The following is a 17410-nucleotide window of genomic DNA, read 5'->3' as shown; positions in this document are numbered from 1 at the left end:
GTTTACAACTCTATGAGATGTCTTCTCCAAGTAGTTCAAGGGAGACAGCGAGCAAGAGACTTCAAGTCCCTTAAAATGCTCATTCTTTTCTGAGAGTAACAATGCTTATTCACAGGGATAGATAATACATAAATTATTTTCTTGATAAGAATAATGAACTGTCCATAATCAATGAAGATCAAATGGGGGAAAATGACTTCAAATAAAAGGAGAAATTTCACTGAAATATAAGATTATTTGATCACTCAAGAAGTTAAAGACTAGAGTGTATTCCAAAGACTGTCTGCATCCCTGGAGATCTGTAGAGTGTAAAGTGACAATTATTTTCTTGTTTTGATAGAGCACAAGAACAACTGATGTGCAAAGATCTTTTGCTGGCCTATGAAATTACAGAACAACACATATATTGTAAGAGAAGTAGGGAGATTACATATCTAAAACATTAGTGAGCAATATGGAATTCTTGAGCACTAGTTTCTGTATTTCTAATATTTCTAGGAGAACTGCAGATAACTGGAAATAACTTAAAAAGCTTTGCACTGCATTACTAATGACTCAAAGTAATAATGTCATGAAAGACAAAGTTCAAGTTGGTACAATTCATTTCACTGCTAATTGCATTGTTGTTTGTGATTATCAAAAGAAATGCACTACAATACTGCACTTAACTGAGCATTTAGGTAATTTACTGTTACCTAAATCTGGTCAAGAATAGAGTCAGTTAAAATAATCTTCTATCTAATATAGTACATAAGTATTACATATGTAAAGCAGTGAGCATAATCAACTGCCAGTAAATATATTAACTATTTTTTAAAAAACTTATGTAAAAGCTGGATTATTGGCTCTGTCAATTAGGAAACCATTCTTTTCCAAATAACAAAAAGCTTAACCAACAGCAGCTTAAATATGTAGGTAGTTATTTTTCTCAATTAAAATGACTGTCGATAGGTGTTTGCTAGGATGGGTTTAGCTGCTCATTGCTATAACCAAGGAGCACTATCTTTTCACCGTACAGCCCTGCTTTTCATGTTTATACTTGTTACCTTGTTGTCAGAGGATCACTGCCATACTTTTCAACTCAAATCAACATTAAATCAGAAAGAAAAGGGTGATGCAGCACCACTCACTTGTCACTTTTATTAAAAAAAAAAAAAAGAAAAAAGCAACAGGTCCTCAGCACACATTTAATTACTTACCTTTAACCAGAAGAACTCTGTCACATACCCATCCCTGACTCTTAGGGAGATTTAAAAAGTAAATACAGTTGATCCTCATTATTTGCAATCCCATATTTGTGAATCAGCCTACTCACCAAAATTTACTTGTAACCCCAAAATCAGTACTTGCTGTGTTTTCATGATCATTAGCAAACATGCAGAGCAGTGAAATATCTGAGTGTCTGATGCACGTATTCCCAGCTAAGGTCTAACAAGGAGACACTCTGCCTTCTTGTTTCAGCTCTCATACAGAGATGACCATCAGAGGACAGAGACTGTGGGGGACAGTGCAGTGTAATGCAAGTAGCTCCAGCTCTGGAAGCAGTTGAGTGAGTTTGAATCCCAAATCTAGGACCTATTCATGGGGCATCAGAAAGTCAGTTTACTCCCTGAATCTCAGTTTCTCTTGTTAAATAAAGACAGACTCTACCAGGATGAGTAGTTTTCAGGATTAAGATTATATAGCCTATATGAAATGTGTGTGTGCGTGTGTGGGTGTGTGTTTGTTCATATTTTCCTTAGGAGCAATAGTTCGGAATTTGCTTATTCAGTCTTCACGGTGACTTTACAGAATCTAACTACCAAGAATTACAAAAATTCTTTAAAATAAAATTCTTTAAAAATAAAAATATTTAGCTTTTCCAGTCTCCTATCTACAGGGAGACAAGAGAGGAGTTAGGGAATGAGTGCTTCGTTAGTCAACCTACAAGTGTCTGCCTCACTGATGACTCACCAGTGTTTTAAGGTGGGATTTTCTGCCTTTGTTTTTTGCTTGGCCTAAGACTCGGTACTTCTCAAAGTTTCCACAAAAGTTCCCCTAAGGTCAGAGAAGAGAAACATGTATACCAGACAGTCTGAGGAGTGTTTCACAAAGCAGCTTGCCATAAATAGGTATTTCTTTGTGAACTTATATTTTGCCATAAAAATTCATCCCACTTTTTTCATATTTTAAAAAGTATATTAAAATTTTTTGGAAGTTCTGCTTCTACTTTAGGATATAGAGATCCACAATAACTGCTCTCTCATACCAAACAAAAGTTTAAGCCACCAGAGAAGAAGCAGGAAACTTTGGGTCAAGACTTTAGCAGAAGTCATGTAAAGCCCAAGACTCCAAAGACACAAGGCAAAGTTTGATTGCATAGAAGGGTAAGGCATGTACACAAAGAAGGTCACACCCCCAAGGCACATGTATGCAGGGCCCACCTAAGATTAAGGTTGAGAACTAATAAATTTCCATTCTGTCCCCACTGCAAGCCTCACATCCAATAACACGGAACAGCAGTTTACTGCTGGGGGAAGAGCAAGAGCACAGAGAGAAATTCCCTGTCTGTGGTGCAACCCTACAGGCACTGATGAAAGCTATCCTAAAAGAGCTGGAACACTGAGAAAAACCACCAGTACCAGAGAGCCCATACTAAGCACAAGGTAATATTATTTTCTACTGGAGAAAACTGAAGCCTGGTGTACTAAAAATGAATGTAGCAACACCAAAATCCAAAATAGCTCAACTATTGATTGACCCTACCATTCACAGTTAACAGAAGAAGAGATGAGCCTATTTCCAGGAGTAAATACTCTTTAACACAATCTATGCTGTTCATTTAAAAGCATTATCCAGCATTCCAAATAAAAAATTATGAAACACAAAAATAAAACCATTGCCAAAAGATAAAGTTATCAACAAATCTAGTATCAGAGATAATCCAGATGTTGGAAATATTGTATAAAAGCTTTAAATTAGCTAGTATTAATACGTTAAAGGTCCTAGTGGAAAAGGGCCCAATATGTAGAAAAGAAGGATTGCAAAAGAGAAACAAAACATACAAAAAATATCAAATGAAAATGCTAAGAATAAAAAACAGAACATCAGAGATAAATTTATTAGATGAGCTTATTAATGGCAAGGACATAGCTAAAGGAAGAATCCAAAAACATAAAGACAAGTGAACAAAAGTGATCTAAACTGATAAACAAAGGGGGGAAAAAAGACTGAAAGAAAGGGAACAGAGAACACAAGAGCTGTGAGAAAATACTAAATGATCTAACATAGGTAAAATTGTAATCCCAGAAAGAGAAGAAATAAGACACAAATTGGAGGAAAATATATATAAAACACATACCTGATAAAAGACGTGTATCTAGACTAAATAAAGAAATCTAGACTAAATAAAGAAATCTAGGCCAGGCACAGTGGCTCACGCCTGCAATCCTAGCACTTTGGGAAGCCAAGGCGGGAGAATCACTTGAGCTCAGGAATTCAAGACCAGTCAAGGTAACACAGGGAGATGTCATCCCTCCAAAAAATTTAAAAATTAGCTGGAGGTGGTGGCACGCCCTTGTGATCCCAGCTACTTAGGAGGCTGAGGTGAGATTGCTTGAGTCTGGGAGCTTATGGCTGCAGTGAGCATGACTGCACTGCTGCACTTCAGCCTGGGTGACAGAGCGAGACCCCATCTCAAAAAGAGGGGAGAGGGCTGGGAGCGGTGGCTCATGCCTGTAATCCCAGCATTTTGGGAGGCCAAGGCAGGAGGATCACGAGGTCAGGAGATTTGAGACAATCCTGGCTAACACAGTGAAACCCCATCTCTACTAAAATATGCAAAAAATTAGGCATGGTGGCAGGCGCCCATAGTCCCAGCTACTCGGGAGGCTGAGGCAGGAGAATGGCATCAACCTGGGAGGCAGAGCTTGCAGTAAGCCGAGATTGGGCCACTGCACTCCAGCCTGGGTGACAGTGGGAGACTCCATCTCAAAAAAAAAAAAAAAGAAAAAAAAAAAAAGAAAAAAGAGGAGGTAGAAAAAGGAGACAAAAGAGAAGAGAAATTTCACAACTCAGTAAAAAGATAAAACAAAAAGCAAAATCCTCAAAAATAAAAATTGAGTTTAGGATTTGAATAAACACTTCACAAACGAAGATATCTGAATGGCTAAGAGGGACATGAGAAGATGTCCAACATGATTAGTCATTAGGGAATGCAAATTAAAATGACACTTATACACCATTACATACCCACTAGAATGGCTAAAAGTTAAAAGACTGACAAGAGCAAGCGTTGGCGAAGATATGAGTAACCAGAACTCTCATGTATTGCTTGCAGGGAAGTAAAGTTGTACCCCACTTCGGAAAATACTTTGGCAGAGTTTTAAACAGTAAACATATACTACATGACCAAGCAATTCCAATTCCACTCTTATATACATACCCAATAAGCAAATAATTTTTTTATTTAATAAAAAGCCTTAAATTTGAATTGCCAGGAGCACATTAAGATCTCTGAAAAGACACAACCTCATAGTGTAAGAGTGCTCTTGGGTAGAATTCCTCAAATGGGCTAAGGTCTTAATGCACAGAAGTGTAGGTGCTATAAAACCTAGCCAAAGTCATTGGTTTCTTCTCATTTTAACCTAATGGGTGGCAAGAACGAAGAGGAAAAGAAGTGACAGCAACCAGAAGAATGCTTTTCAAGTCTACCAAAGTCTGATGGTCTCCTGGAATTCCTCTTGGAACTTTACACCTGGCTCCACTGCTCTGAATGGGCTTACTAAATGATAACTAAGCAATTATCTTTCCTGTGAAGTTGCTAGAATTATTATCCCTATGTGAGATTTGAGATGAAGTTATACTAAGAAATCTTTTTGAAGTAATTTTTGGTAGTAAGGCCAACTGAGGGTGGGGAGTAAATTTTTCTTACCTTTTTTCTGTCTTTGCGTATGTGCCATATTTTCTGCTTCATAATTTTAATGTTTTGATCATCCGTATCTTTTGGTCAAACTCAACATTTTTTACCTTAGGAATGGTAGCACTCAATGAAAACTTCTAGGACACAAGAGACTTGTGATTTTGGCTAATTTTTTTTTTTTTTCTAGCTGGAATAAGGAAAATTTAGAGGATAAAAAAACATTTGAGAGAAATATTTACTTAACTTTGATGAAACATAGCAATATCTTCACTCAAGTTTTGACTCTAACACTGGCAAAATAAAGTTCACTTCTTTTTTTTTTTTAGACAGAGTTTCACTCTTGCTGCCCGGGCTGGAGTGTAATGGCCCTATCTCGGCTCACTGCAACCTCCGCCTCCTGGGTTCAAGCGATTCTCCTGCCTCAACCTTCCGAGTAGCTGGGATTACAGCAATGTGCTACCATGCCCGGTTAATTTTTGTATTTTTAGTAGAGACGGAGTTTCTCCATGTTGGTCAGGCTGGTCTCGAACTCCTGACCTCAGGTGATCCACCCACCTCGGCCTCCCAAAGTGCTGAGATTACAGGTGTGAGCACCGCACCTGGCAAAGTTTACTTCTTATATCACATGAAAGTGTACCTCTCACTAGAGAATCAATTATGCTCTTTTGCTTTTAGTTTGTTTGGAAAATCGTTTACCTGTGTTCTTCAGGGCATTACTGCTTTCTAGGAATCTCACAATTTATGCTAGGATACAGTAACAGGCTGAGTATCTGTTATCCAAAATGCTTGGGATCGGAAGTGTTTCAGATTTCAAATTTTCTCGAATTTTGGAATATTTGCATTATACTGGTTCAGTATCCCTAATCCAAAAATCCAAAACCCAAAATGGTCCAATGAGCAGTTCCTTGAGTGTCACACTGGCACTCATGTCTCCCCAGAATGTATAAAAGCAAGCTGTATCCCGACCACCTTGGGCACATGTTCTCAGGACCTCCTGAGGCTATGTCACAGGTGCATCCTTAACCTTGGTAAAATATACTTTCTAAAATGACTGAGACCTGTCTCAGATATTTGGGGATCACACAGTAAATCACTAAGACCTGAGGTAAAATCCTGGCTGCATCTGTTTTCAAATTACTTATAAACCCTGAGCCTAAATCTCTGATTCCATGAAACTCAGGTAAATCTGGGCCTGAGAAAGTTGGATTCTGGTTGTTTCCAGGTAAAGTGAACACTGTGAGCAATGAGAGGTAAGTATACATGCACCTGGCATAGTATGGAAAAGAAAAGGGTTTTGCTACCAGAGCTGAGAGCGAAAGAGAAAGCTTAGCTTAAACTGTAAAGGGCCTTCAACGCCATTCAATGTCATAAAGAGACTTAAATTTTTTCAAAAAATCAGCCAGGAAGTTGTCAAAAACTGATCAGACTCCGCTCAACTGGTGCTGAAGAAACACAATTGTACTTGTTAACTCCAGTGGCACTGTTGAACTTTGAATAAATGATTGATTTTAATGTAGTGATGAGTATGAAGTCTAATTGTTAAATGGATCAGAGAAATTTAAAAGGGAGATAAATGAGCATACAATTAGAGTCCATATATTTTTCTTTATAACTACAAAAACATTCATAAAATTTTAGAGCTGAAATCTAGCCCAACTCATTCATTTACAGATGAGGAAAAAATTAAGACAAAATTAGTGGTATAATTTGGTCTCATAAAAACTCCATGGTTCATTTTTTTACTACTCAAATGCATTCTTATTTTCAGAATCAACAACTATGCTAATGTTACACATAATGCAATGGGAATAACTGCATTATGTGTAACATAATGCTGGGGAAATAATCACTCTAAATTATTAAAATTATTCTAAATTATGAGGAATATTAAATTTATATTTATAATTGTAAAAGAGGCTCCCAGACAAAATAAACATTCACTATCATCCAACTGTGTGCAGCACTAGATGCTACTTTATTCCAAATCAGAATTATGCATTAAATAAGCATTTATTGTGTTTATTGTAAGAACTATCCAAAATATTGCTTGAACATAAAAAAAAAAGTTTTATATGTTCAGGTCCTATTGTAAAGCTGCTTCCAATTTAATATCAGAGTTGAGAGTCTTTTAAAAGCATTTTGTATAAAAATATCCAATCAAATTATGTGGAGAAATTTGTGGAAAAGCTCTTCAGATTATTCTGCGGATAGCTCCTTGATGAGCAATCTTAATAAATCTAAGAGCTTCTTTCTGTAAAATGTAGTTTTATTATTTTCTAGCCATAACAGTAATACATTTAAAATCTCTAAGATTCATCCTATGATTTCAAGGTCAAATACTTAGTCAAAGTATATGAATATAAAATCAGTTAAGAGGATATACTGCTTGCAATGTCATTTTTTTTTAACTTACAAAGTTAAGGTTCAAACCAGTATATAAAGAAAATGCTAAATAAAATTATTTACTTTTGAGTCTGGAAGCTCAAAATAGATCCACAGGGCACAGCCCCAGGGGGTGGGAATGGTCACACATTAAGTCAGACTCCTGGAGTTTGCCTTCATACTTCCCACTTCTCTATTTCAACACAGAAAGTTAATAGTTGTCTCACTTTGATTTAGGACAGGGTATGATTTAAAAAACAACTCTTGGTAGACTTCTAGGTAAGAAAATTTACCTCTTAAAAGGGCATACTATCAATATTTGTAATAGCTACAGAGATGTTATTATCATTCCTAGGGCTGACAGAACAAGAAAAAATCATTTCTGAATAATTCTATAGGCATTATTCTACACTGGATGCAAATGTGAGTCTTGTTGAATTAAAGACAGTTAAAAACTTTGAGCAGTACTTTGTGTGTCCTCAATTTTTTCCGGATTAAAATAAAACAGTAACATGAAATTTTCCTCAGTCTACAAATAAAGTGCATATCCCCACACTCCTTTCTACAGAAAAACCTCTCTGCCCACTCCAGCCAAATAAAATGTTTATGTTCATTGACTGTTGACTACATCCACAAATCCCCTGTAGGTGAAATCAGTTCAGTGAAATTCTGTTTACGGGTACTAAAGCCCATCTGTGTACTTTATCATAATCTTCAAAAGGTGTGTTAGTTTATCATTACTGAAATAAAAATGACTACTAAGGAAAGGTGTTCAGGTTCATTTCCTTTTTTTCTTTTTATTTACAATTCTGAATCTGGTATAGTTCCTTGAATTTGTGTTCAGAAAGTGAATACGGTAATTTGCTTTTACTTAACTTGGATCCTACAATTACTTTTACTTCCATAGGGCCTAACGGTTCCCTAGCATCTCCACAGCTGTCATTTCTAAATATTAACATAAGAATGCTAGCATAACTTCTGTTTTCTTTTCCAAAATGCAATGGAATGTCATATAACTTAATTCTGTGATATCATAAGTCCAATATTCATGAAAATAATTTTAAAATCAAGACACTTCCTTGAGGAATACAGAAAGAACATAGAATCTAGAGTCAAATGTCTTGGTGGTATCAAAGTGCTATAACACAGGCAAGTCAAGTAAGCGCTCTGAGACAGTAACATTCCCTTATCATATTGGTGGTAGAACCAAAAGGACATCCTGGTTGTATAAATAGTAAAATATTATATGCATGGTAGCTACTGGTGTATTTTAATTTCTACTAACTGTCCAAACTTCTGAAATGTATTCATTTTTTGTATCTATATTAGCTTTAAGCATGAGAATTAAGATGATGAAAAGAAATTTTAATCTCAGGGCACTAATTTATCAGAAGATACATAAATCAAAGAAAAAAAGCAACCTGTCATATTATTTTCTAAAATGAATACCTTATTTAACATTATAAATTGTGTATAAATTTATACATTCAGTTTTGTTGTTTCTGTATTTTACAACACAAACAAGGCAAAAATACTCTTCAGAAATATTTGCTAGAAATAAAGGCAACACCAACACTGAATAAATATAAACAAATATGGTACGTACACCTACACAGAAATCAGTACATGCTATTTTTAATCAAAACCCAAAACCACTATGATATTTTTATGCTTTATAACTGAAGAGGACCTTTCAAACCAGTGTCCTTAAAGTGAACAGTGAGTCACTTTAAGACTGATAAAAGTAAAATTATGATCTTATGTAATACCAACACCTAGCTGTCATAAAATGCAGACAACTATTTGAAATCATTCCCTTCTGGTAAGGCATTGAGAAAAATTCCACTTGTTTTTTTTTTGTTTGTTTTTTGAGACAGAGTCTTGCTCTGTCGCCCAGACTGGAGTATGGTGGTGCGATCTTGGCTCACTGCAACCTCAGCCGCCCAGGTTCAAACAATTCTCCTGCCTCAGCCTCCTGAGTAGCTGGGACTAAAGGCATGCACCACCACACCCAACTAATTTTTGTATTTTTAGTAGAGACAGCATTTCACTATAGTGGCCAGGCTGGTCTTGAACTCCTGACCTCGTGATCAGGCCACCTCAGCCTCCCAAAGTGCTGGGATTACAGGCGTGAGCCACTGCGCCTGGCCTCCACTTGCTTTTTAAAAAGTGATGGGATTCCAGTGAAATATGGTCATTTATTTATTTATTGAGACATAATCTTGCTCTGTCGCCAGGCTGGAGTGCAGTGGCGCGATCTTGGCTCACTGCAACCTTCATCTCCCGGGTTCAAGAGATTCTCCTGCCTCAGCCTCCAGAGTAGCTGGGACTATAGGCACGTGCCACCACACCCAGATAATTTTTGTACTTTTAGTAGAGACAGGGTTTCACCATGTTGGCTAGAATGGTTTCGATCTCTTCACCTCACGATCTGCCCGCCTCGGCCCCCAAAGTGCTGGGATTACAGGCATGAGCCACCATGCCCAGGCCTATTTTATCTTCATAGTCTATAAAATATTATCCTTACATTATCCTTTATTTATCTGTAACAATCCTGACCATCTCAGAGCATAAACTCTTTGAATCCAGGGACTGCAACTTGATTTATGATTAAATAGGAACATAATTGATGATTTATGATTAAATAAAAATGTAATGTGCCTGAAAAAAGGGGAAAAAAAGTCTGAAGATAAATCCTTAAACATAGATAGACAGATAGATAGATAGATTTTTTTTTTTTTGAGATGGAGTCTGCTCTGTCAACCAGGCTGGAGTGCAGTGGTGTGATCTCGGCTCACTACAACCTCTGCCTCCCAGGTTCAAGCGATTCTCCTGTCTCAGCCTCCCAAGTAGCTGGGACTACAGGTGCACACCACTGCGCCCAGCTAATTTTTCTATTTTTAGTAGAGATGGGGTTTCATCATATTGGCCAGGCTGTTCTCCTGGCCATTATGATGAACTCCTGACCTCGTGATCCGCCCAACTCGGCCTCCCGAAGTGCTGGGATTACAGGTGTGAGCCACCGTGCCTGGCCCAGATATTTTTAAAAATTAGTAGTTGAGGAATTATATTGGCTATCCTTCAACAGATAAAAATCTGAAAAATATCAATGAAACAAAAATTCCTTTATCAAAAACTCAGCTTCAATATGTGATGAAATAAAGATGTAAACAAAGCATATAGATTTCCAATACTGGAGAAGGTAAATACAAATAATCAGACACTAAACATCCTGATACCACACACTTAAGAACTCTGCTGGTAAATTCTTTGTGGATTTCTTCAAAAAACACTGTTTTAATATCTGTCACCAAAATAAGAATGTTAATTCTTGTTTCTTCACACAGGTTTAAATTTATGGTTACTACTTGAAATATTATAAATCTTATATAAACTGAACAGAATATTTTCCCCACTATTTTAGGCACAAACTTAGTATCAAAGGTAACATGTGGTAACCATTACATTTTTGCAATTACAAATACAAGCTCATTTTATTAATAAAAACAGTTAACACGGTACTGAGTATATATCAGGCACTGTGCTATAAGCTTTATAAACATAATCTCATTTAACCTATAAAACTAGTGTTAGGCCGGGCACGGTGGCTCAAGCCTGTAATCCCAGCACTTTGGGAGGCCGAGACGGGCGGATCACGAGGTCAGGAGATCGAGACTATCCTGGCTAATACGGTGAAACCCCGTCTCTACTAAAAAATACAAAAAAACTAGCTGGGCGAGGTGGCGGGCGCCTGTAGTCCCAGCTACTCGGGAGGCTGAGGCAGGAGAATGGCATAAACCCGGGAGGCGGAGCTTGCAGTGAGCTGAGATCCGGCCACTGCACTCTAGCCTGGGTGACAGAGCAAGACTCCGTCTCAAAAAAAAAAAAAAAAAAACAAAACTAGTGTTCACAGAGATTATCTGCTTTATCCATGGTCACACACTATAGGAGCAGGATTTAAATCAAATCAGGTTTACCAAATTCCAGAGCTGATCTCTTTTTCCTAAGAAAGCCAGTCACTTTTCATTAAGTGATTTTATCGCTGACATCTGTCACCTGTAGTACATGCAGAAGTTTGATTATTTCCAGTGGTTCTAAATCTAACAATAACTGTAAACCATACTCTGTCAACTGAGACTTGGAATCTTGGTGTTGGGGAGAACTTAGCAGCATAGAGCCAGAAAAGGCCACATACATACTTCAAAAGTCTAAGAGATAGATGCTTCAGAGACATTAACACTTCTTTAAGTCATGCCAATAGCAAAATTGAATTTTACTGTCCTCTTTCAGGGGAAGACATCACTGATGCCCCAACCATGTATAATCAAAAAAATTTTGCAGTACTGCTTACTTTGCACTATCAATACCTACTTTACTGTTCTACTCACGTCACTGCCCTCTGCCTTTTTACCTTTGTGCCCCTGCTGCCCACAGAGTTACTAGAAAATAGTGCATCTGTTTGTGGCCACAATGGTTTGCTTGGGGATCTGACCCAGTAATTCTTTCATTCAGGGATAAATAGAATCCACCTGACTCTAATCTTTCATTCTAGCTCACTTCAGCAACTAGGCTTCAATATCAAAAAGTGAAGAAACCTGAAAAAGGCTTTCAATGTGCAGCTTTTCTTGGCTAAGTACTGAACAGTGGTTAAGAGTCAACAGATTTAATCTGGGTTGTCCCATTAACGTTCTACATGATCATAGGCAAGATTACTCATTGATGTGATCCTCAGGTTTGTTAACAGGCATAAAGACACATTCTAGTCATAAAGCAGGAGTGTAGTGCCTTTCTCTAAATAAATAAGAAATTAATCTTTTACATCTCTGGAGTTTGACACCTCTCTTATGACATAAGGGTATTTAAGTATATTATTATAAAAGATTCTGACCTCTTTCTTTCAAATCTATCATCTATGCTCCAAATCTAAGATACAGACCATGAGGCAGGTTAAGAATCATTGAGCATAAAGTGAGATGAGTAAGAGAAAAACTGGGCAACAGGAACATCAACAGCCATAATGGTGCATAAAGCTAACTGCTTAAAACAGCTTTCACTTTTATAAGCTATAAAACAGCACCTTTACAAACTAGTCTAAAAGAAGAACATACAGTTTGTAGTACAATGCTCTATTTTAGAGGAACATTTATTAAAAAGTTTTTATATCTCATCTTCCTGATGTTCTGAAACTATACTCTCCAAATGTTTTGCACATATATATATGAAAATTTTATTAGACTGAATTAGGTACAGAATAAAAATAAAAATAGCCATTCTTTGAAATACCTATCTGAAATATCTTCATTAATCTCTCCTTACACATGATTCATCTAAAATGTCTAAAATGTCTTCTAAACCAGGCATGGTAACTCATGCCTGGAGTCCCAGCTACTTGGGAGGTCAAGATGAGAGGATCACTTGAGCCCAGGAGTTCAAATCCAACCTGGGCAACATAGTAAGCCCTCATCACTGGAAAAAAAAAAAAAAAAAAAAAAAAAAAAAAAGATTAAATGTCACTTCCTTGTCCACATTTTTGCTGAATAGTAGATTATTTATTTACATAGAACTTCCTACTATATCACTTAACATCTAATAAAAATTGTTTATTGGTATATATACCATATATGTTTGTAGATGTGTGTGTTCACATATAATCTACTACTAGATTCAACTGCTGTATTAGTCCATTCTCACACTGCTATAAAAAAACTGGCTGAGACTGGGTAATTTATAGAGGAAAGAGGTTCAATTGATTCTCAGTTCAGCATGGCTGGGGAGGCCTCAGGAAACTTACAGTCATGGTGGAAGGCAAAGGGGAAGAAAGGCCCTTTCTTCACAAGACAGCAGGAAGAAGTGCTGAGCAAAGGGGGATCATGAGAACAGCATGGGGAAAACTGCCTCCATGATTCAATTACCTCCACCTGGTCTCTCCCTTCACAGGTGGGGATTATGGGGATGACAATTCAAGATGAGATACGGGTGTGGACACAAAGCCTAGCCATATCAGCTCCTAAATGGCAGAGGTTTTGGTTTTGACTAATCTTCTTATCTCTAGCAGCAGTACTCATGAATTTATTAAATAAACTAACAGATTTTGAAGGCATCCTACATGAAGACCACACCACAGTGCTAGGCCCTTAGGTAGACTCAAGTGATATTAAAAAAATGGTAATTTTTAGGCTATGTATTTATTATGGAACCTAAACTTTTATGAAAACATATTTAGAATTTGGATAAACTATACTAAAAATAAGCTTGTATTAAGAAACAGGTAATTATATGATTCAAAGATTCTCTTTATAGATGCCAGTTATTCTCATGTGACAACATCAAGTTTATTGCTAAACTGATTGATTTCCTTTGAATTACTTTAGAATCTTTGGGAAGAAGGTGAAGGGAATTTATTCCTAGCAGGTATCTCCAATATAACTGAATTTATTTTGTACCTCCCAAGTAATGACTCAATCTGATTGTTCACCTTGGTCCAAGATAGGTATTTAAAACTATATCTTGTCTAATAAAACTGCTTTTGAAAGTGCTAAGTAAATTTACACTTTGAAAATAAATACTAGTTGTATTCTCAAGGCACAGTGGTTAAGTCCATCCTTTTTCTCTGAACATTATCATAATACGTTTCCTTTTTTTAAATTGTACTTTACCTTAATAAATTTTTATGCACTATAGGTGCTGGAGTTGATGTCTTCAAAAGGTATTCATAATAGAAGGAGCTGATGCCTGTAACAAAATTCCAGTGTTCAGTGTTGAGTATTCTGAAGGAGCCACAACTGCTGTTACTGTCCCATAGAGCTTATAGAGAAATAGCTCATTTGTGTCTTTTTTATTTTCATTTTTTATTTATTTATTTTGCGAGACAGTCTCACTCTAAACCCCAGGCTGGAGTGCAGTGGCTCAATCTCGACTCACTGCAACCTCCGCCTCCCAGGTTCAAGTGATTCTCATGCCTCAAGCCCTCGGGTAGCTGGGATTATAGGCACCTGCCTCCACACCTGGCTAATTTTTGTATTTTTAGTAGAGATGGGGTTTTGCCACGCTGGCCAGGCTGATCACAAACTTCTGACCTCAGGTGATCTGCCCACTTCAGCCTCCCAAAGGGCTGGGATTATAGGCGTGAGCCATCGCACCCAGCCTGCCTTTCTATTTTAAATACACTTTTTTAGAGCAGTTTTAGGTTCACTGCAAAAGGTTTCAATTTTTAAGTCGTAATTCCTATATGGTATTAACCTAGGAAAGCTTAATATGAAGTCTCTTATCTACACAGGACAGGGATGGAAGGCTGTATTTCTTTTTTGGATGACTTATCGTTACTTTGAACATAAAAAGCCATAGGCACAGAAACACAGTGAGCTACAACTACATACCTACCAGGATGTCTATTTAAACCAAAAGGAAAATAACAAGTGTCGGCCTGTTGTGGAGGAACTTGAATCCTCTTACATTGCTGGTGGAAATACAAAATGGTCCAGTCACTGTCAAAAACAGCTGGGTTGTTCCTCAAAAAGTTAAACATGCAATTACCATAAGATCCATCAATTCCACTCCTAGTTATATATGCAAAGAACTGCAGACAGACTTACACAGGTATTTGTATATCAATGTTCATTGCAGCATTATTCACAATAAATAGCCAAAAGGTGGCAACAACCTAAGTGTGGAAAGGTGAATGGATAAACGAAAGGTGGTATATGCATACAATATTATTCAGCCACAAAAAGAATGAAGTAGTGATAAATGCTACAACACAAATGAACCTTGAAGGCACTGTACTGAGTAAAATAAGCCAGACACAAAAGGACAAATATTGTATGACTCCACTTATATAAAATGTCTAGAATGGGCAAATTGACAGAGACAAAGTAAATTAGTGGTTATCAAAAGCTGGGGGGAGAGAGGAATGGAAAGTAACTGCGGAATGTATACAGAGTTTCTGTTAGGTATTGTGTTAGCTCGTCTTCACATTGCATAAGTAACGTGCATAAGTAACTGAGACTAGATAATTTGTAATGAAAATACAAACAAATTTCCTCATAGCAGAAGGTAAAGTGGGAGCAGGTGCATCACAAGAGAGGGAGCAAAAGAGAGAAGAAAAAGGTCCCACAAGCTTTTAAACAACCAGATCTTGCATGAACTCAGAGTAAGAACTCACTCATCACCAAGTGGATGGTACCAAGCCATTCATGAGGGATCCCATCCCATGATCAACAACTCCTGCTAGGCCCCATTTCCAACACTGGGGATCACATTTCAACAAGATTTGGAGAGGACACACATTCAAATCATACCAAGTATAAAGAAAGTGCTTTGGAAAATATTCAGTAACAAAAAGCAATGAACAATTAAGCCGCAAAGACACAGAGGAACCTTAAATGTACCTTGCTAAGTCAAAGAAGCCAATCTGAAAAGGCTACCTACTGTAGGATTCTGATACAACATTCTGAAAAAAGCAAAACGATGGAGACGGTAAAAAGATCATTGGTTGTTAGGGGTTGGTGGGGGATGAGGAAGCGAAAGACAAAGGGATGAACAGGTAGACGCAAAGAATTTTTAGCACAGTGAAACTATTTTGTATGATACTGTAATGGTGGATACATGTCATATATTTGTCAGAACATACAGGATGTATTTGGTTCATCAGTTTTAACAAACACATCACACTAATGCAAAACATTAATAAGTATGGGAAGGAGAGAGTACATGGAAACACTCTATACTTCCTTTACATTTTTCTGTAAACTTAAAACTTCTTTAAAAAAAGTCCATAAATTTTTTTAAGTTTTAGAAACAGTGTGACGATTGCACAACATCATGAATGTAATTAATGCCTCTAAATTGTATGCTTAAAAATGGCTAAATTATAAATTTTGTGTTATATATATTTTACCACATTAAAAGACAAAGCACTCCTTTTTTTTTTTTTATAGGAAAATAATCCTGTTATTCTAACAGGGGAAATGGTAATAGTGGATCACAGCCTGATGTACAAATTGATGAAAATCTTCATGGAAAAATTTCTCACCAAATATTACTCCACTATAATAATGAGATTTAATTTTATTTTTGAGTGCTCCTATGTGAACAAAAACAGTATTTTGAAGGATCTCTGGTTGCATCAATATGGAAAGCCCCAGAGCTCCCAGGTTGTTCCTCTTACAACTAAAAAACCCAAAACACAACACAAGAAAAACACAAGACATTGCTGAAAGGTAGGAAAAAAGAAGGCTGGCTGCCTAGGGAACTCACAATTTGCTAAATAACATGGCAGTGAGTCCCCTGCGTCTCCTTATTGCCTCCCATATATCCCGAACAGGGTGATACAGAAGACTCCGATGTAGAACCACCAAGAGGCAGAGGAAAAAAAAAAAAAAAGCTCCAAGAAAGCTTTTTTCTAACTAGCAAAGGAATGATCAGAAAAAGGGTGTGCAAACAACAAAAAAAAACATTTTTGGCAGTATCTGCCTGACTTCAGCCAATCATCAATTGAAAAACAGCTTTACCACCCACTTTCAGCAGGCCAAATGGTACGTTAAAATTTCCACTCCAAAAACCTCTAAACTATTCCATCCTTGCAGGCAGCCTAACTTACCCAACAGTAGTCAATCAGGAAGTTTGGCAGGCTAATTTTCCATCATCTACCAGATAGACTGAGGGTATTTTCACTGGGGCAGAAGCAGGAGGAACTGACTTTACTCCCCTCTGTGGATCGCATTCCTCCAACTGGTTAGTGTCTACAGGGCGTAGCAGCAAGCCAGGCCTCCATCCTGACCCAGCAGCAAGGAGACTTTATTAAGAAGGAAATCCAAAGCACAGTTAATTGCCACTATGTCTGTTGTTAGTGGGACACAGGAAGGAGTTGAGCCTGAACTACCAGATAACAACAAGGAGACTGTACAAGTGGGGGCTAATTCGTATTCCACTTTCCTCCTACCCCTGGTGTCACTGATGCCCAATGGAAGCTGGGTCTCCATACCTACCCAGAAGCAAAGAGACCTGTGAAAACTGATTATGCAAAGGAGATTTTTTTCTCATACCCAACAAAAATAGAGTGAGAGCAGTCCTAGGGAAAAACATTCTAGCAACTATCTCACAAGCCCAATCCAAAAATCTCAATAGCCT

The 17410-nt window shown here is 37.3% G+C and overlaps 1 protein-coding gene across 18 annotated transcripts in view; it reads right to left on the bottom strand.

The window, feature by feature from the left end:
* Positions 1-17410, bottom strand: part of SUPT3H (SPT3 homolog, SAGA and STAGA complex component) — a 529437-nt gene that overhangs the window by 329206 nt on the left and 182821 nt on the right. For 5 of the 18 annotated variants that reach the window (XM_074037868.1, XM_074037865.1, XM_074037871.1 and 2 more), the window contains exon 3: positions 13939-14014. The exons of the other annotated variants lie outside the window; for them this stretch is intronic. The gene's annotated coding sequence lies outside the window, so the exon portion shown is untranslated. The remainder of the gene's footprint in view (positions 1-13938; positions 14015-17410) is intronic. 18 annotated transcript variants of the gene reach the window in all.

The sequence above is a fragment of the Macaca fascicularis genome, chromosome 4 (genome assembly GCF_037993035.2).
Source record: "Macaca fascicularis isolate 582-1 chromosome 4, T2T-MFA8v1.1".
Classification (NCBI taxonomy): domain Eukaryota; kingdom Metazoa; phylum Chordata; class Mammalia; order Primates; family Cercopithecidae; genus Macaca; species Macaca fascicularis.
The sequence above is the reverse complement of the archived record's forward strand: the minus strand, read 5'-3'. Positions and strand labels throughout refer to the sequence as shown.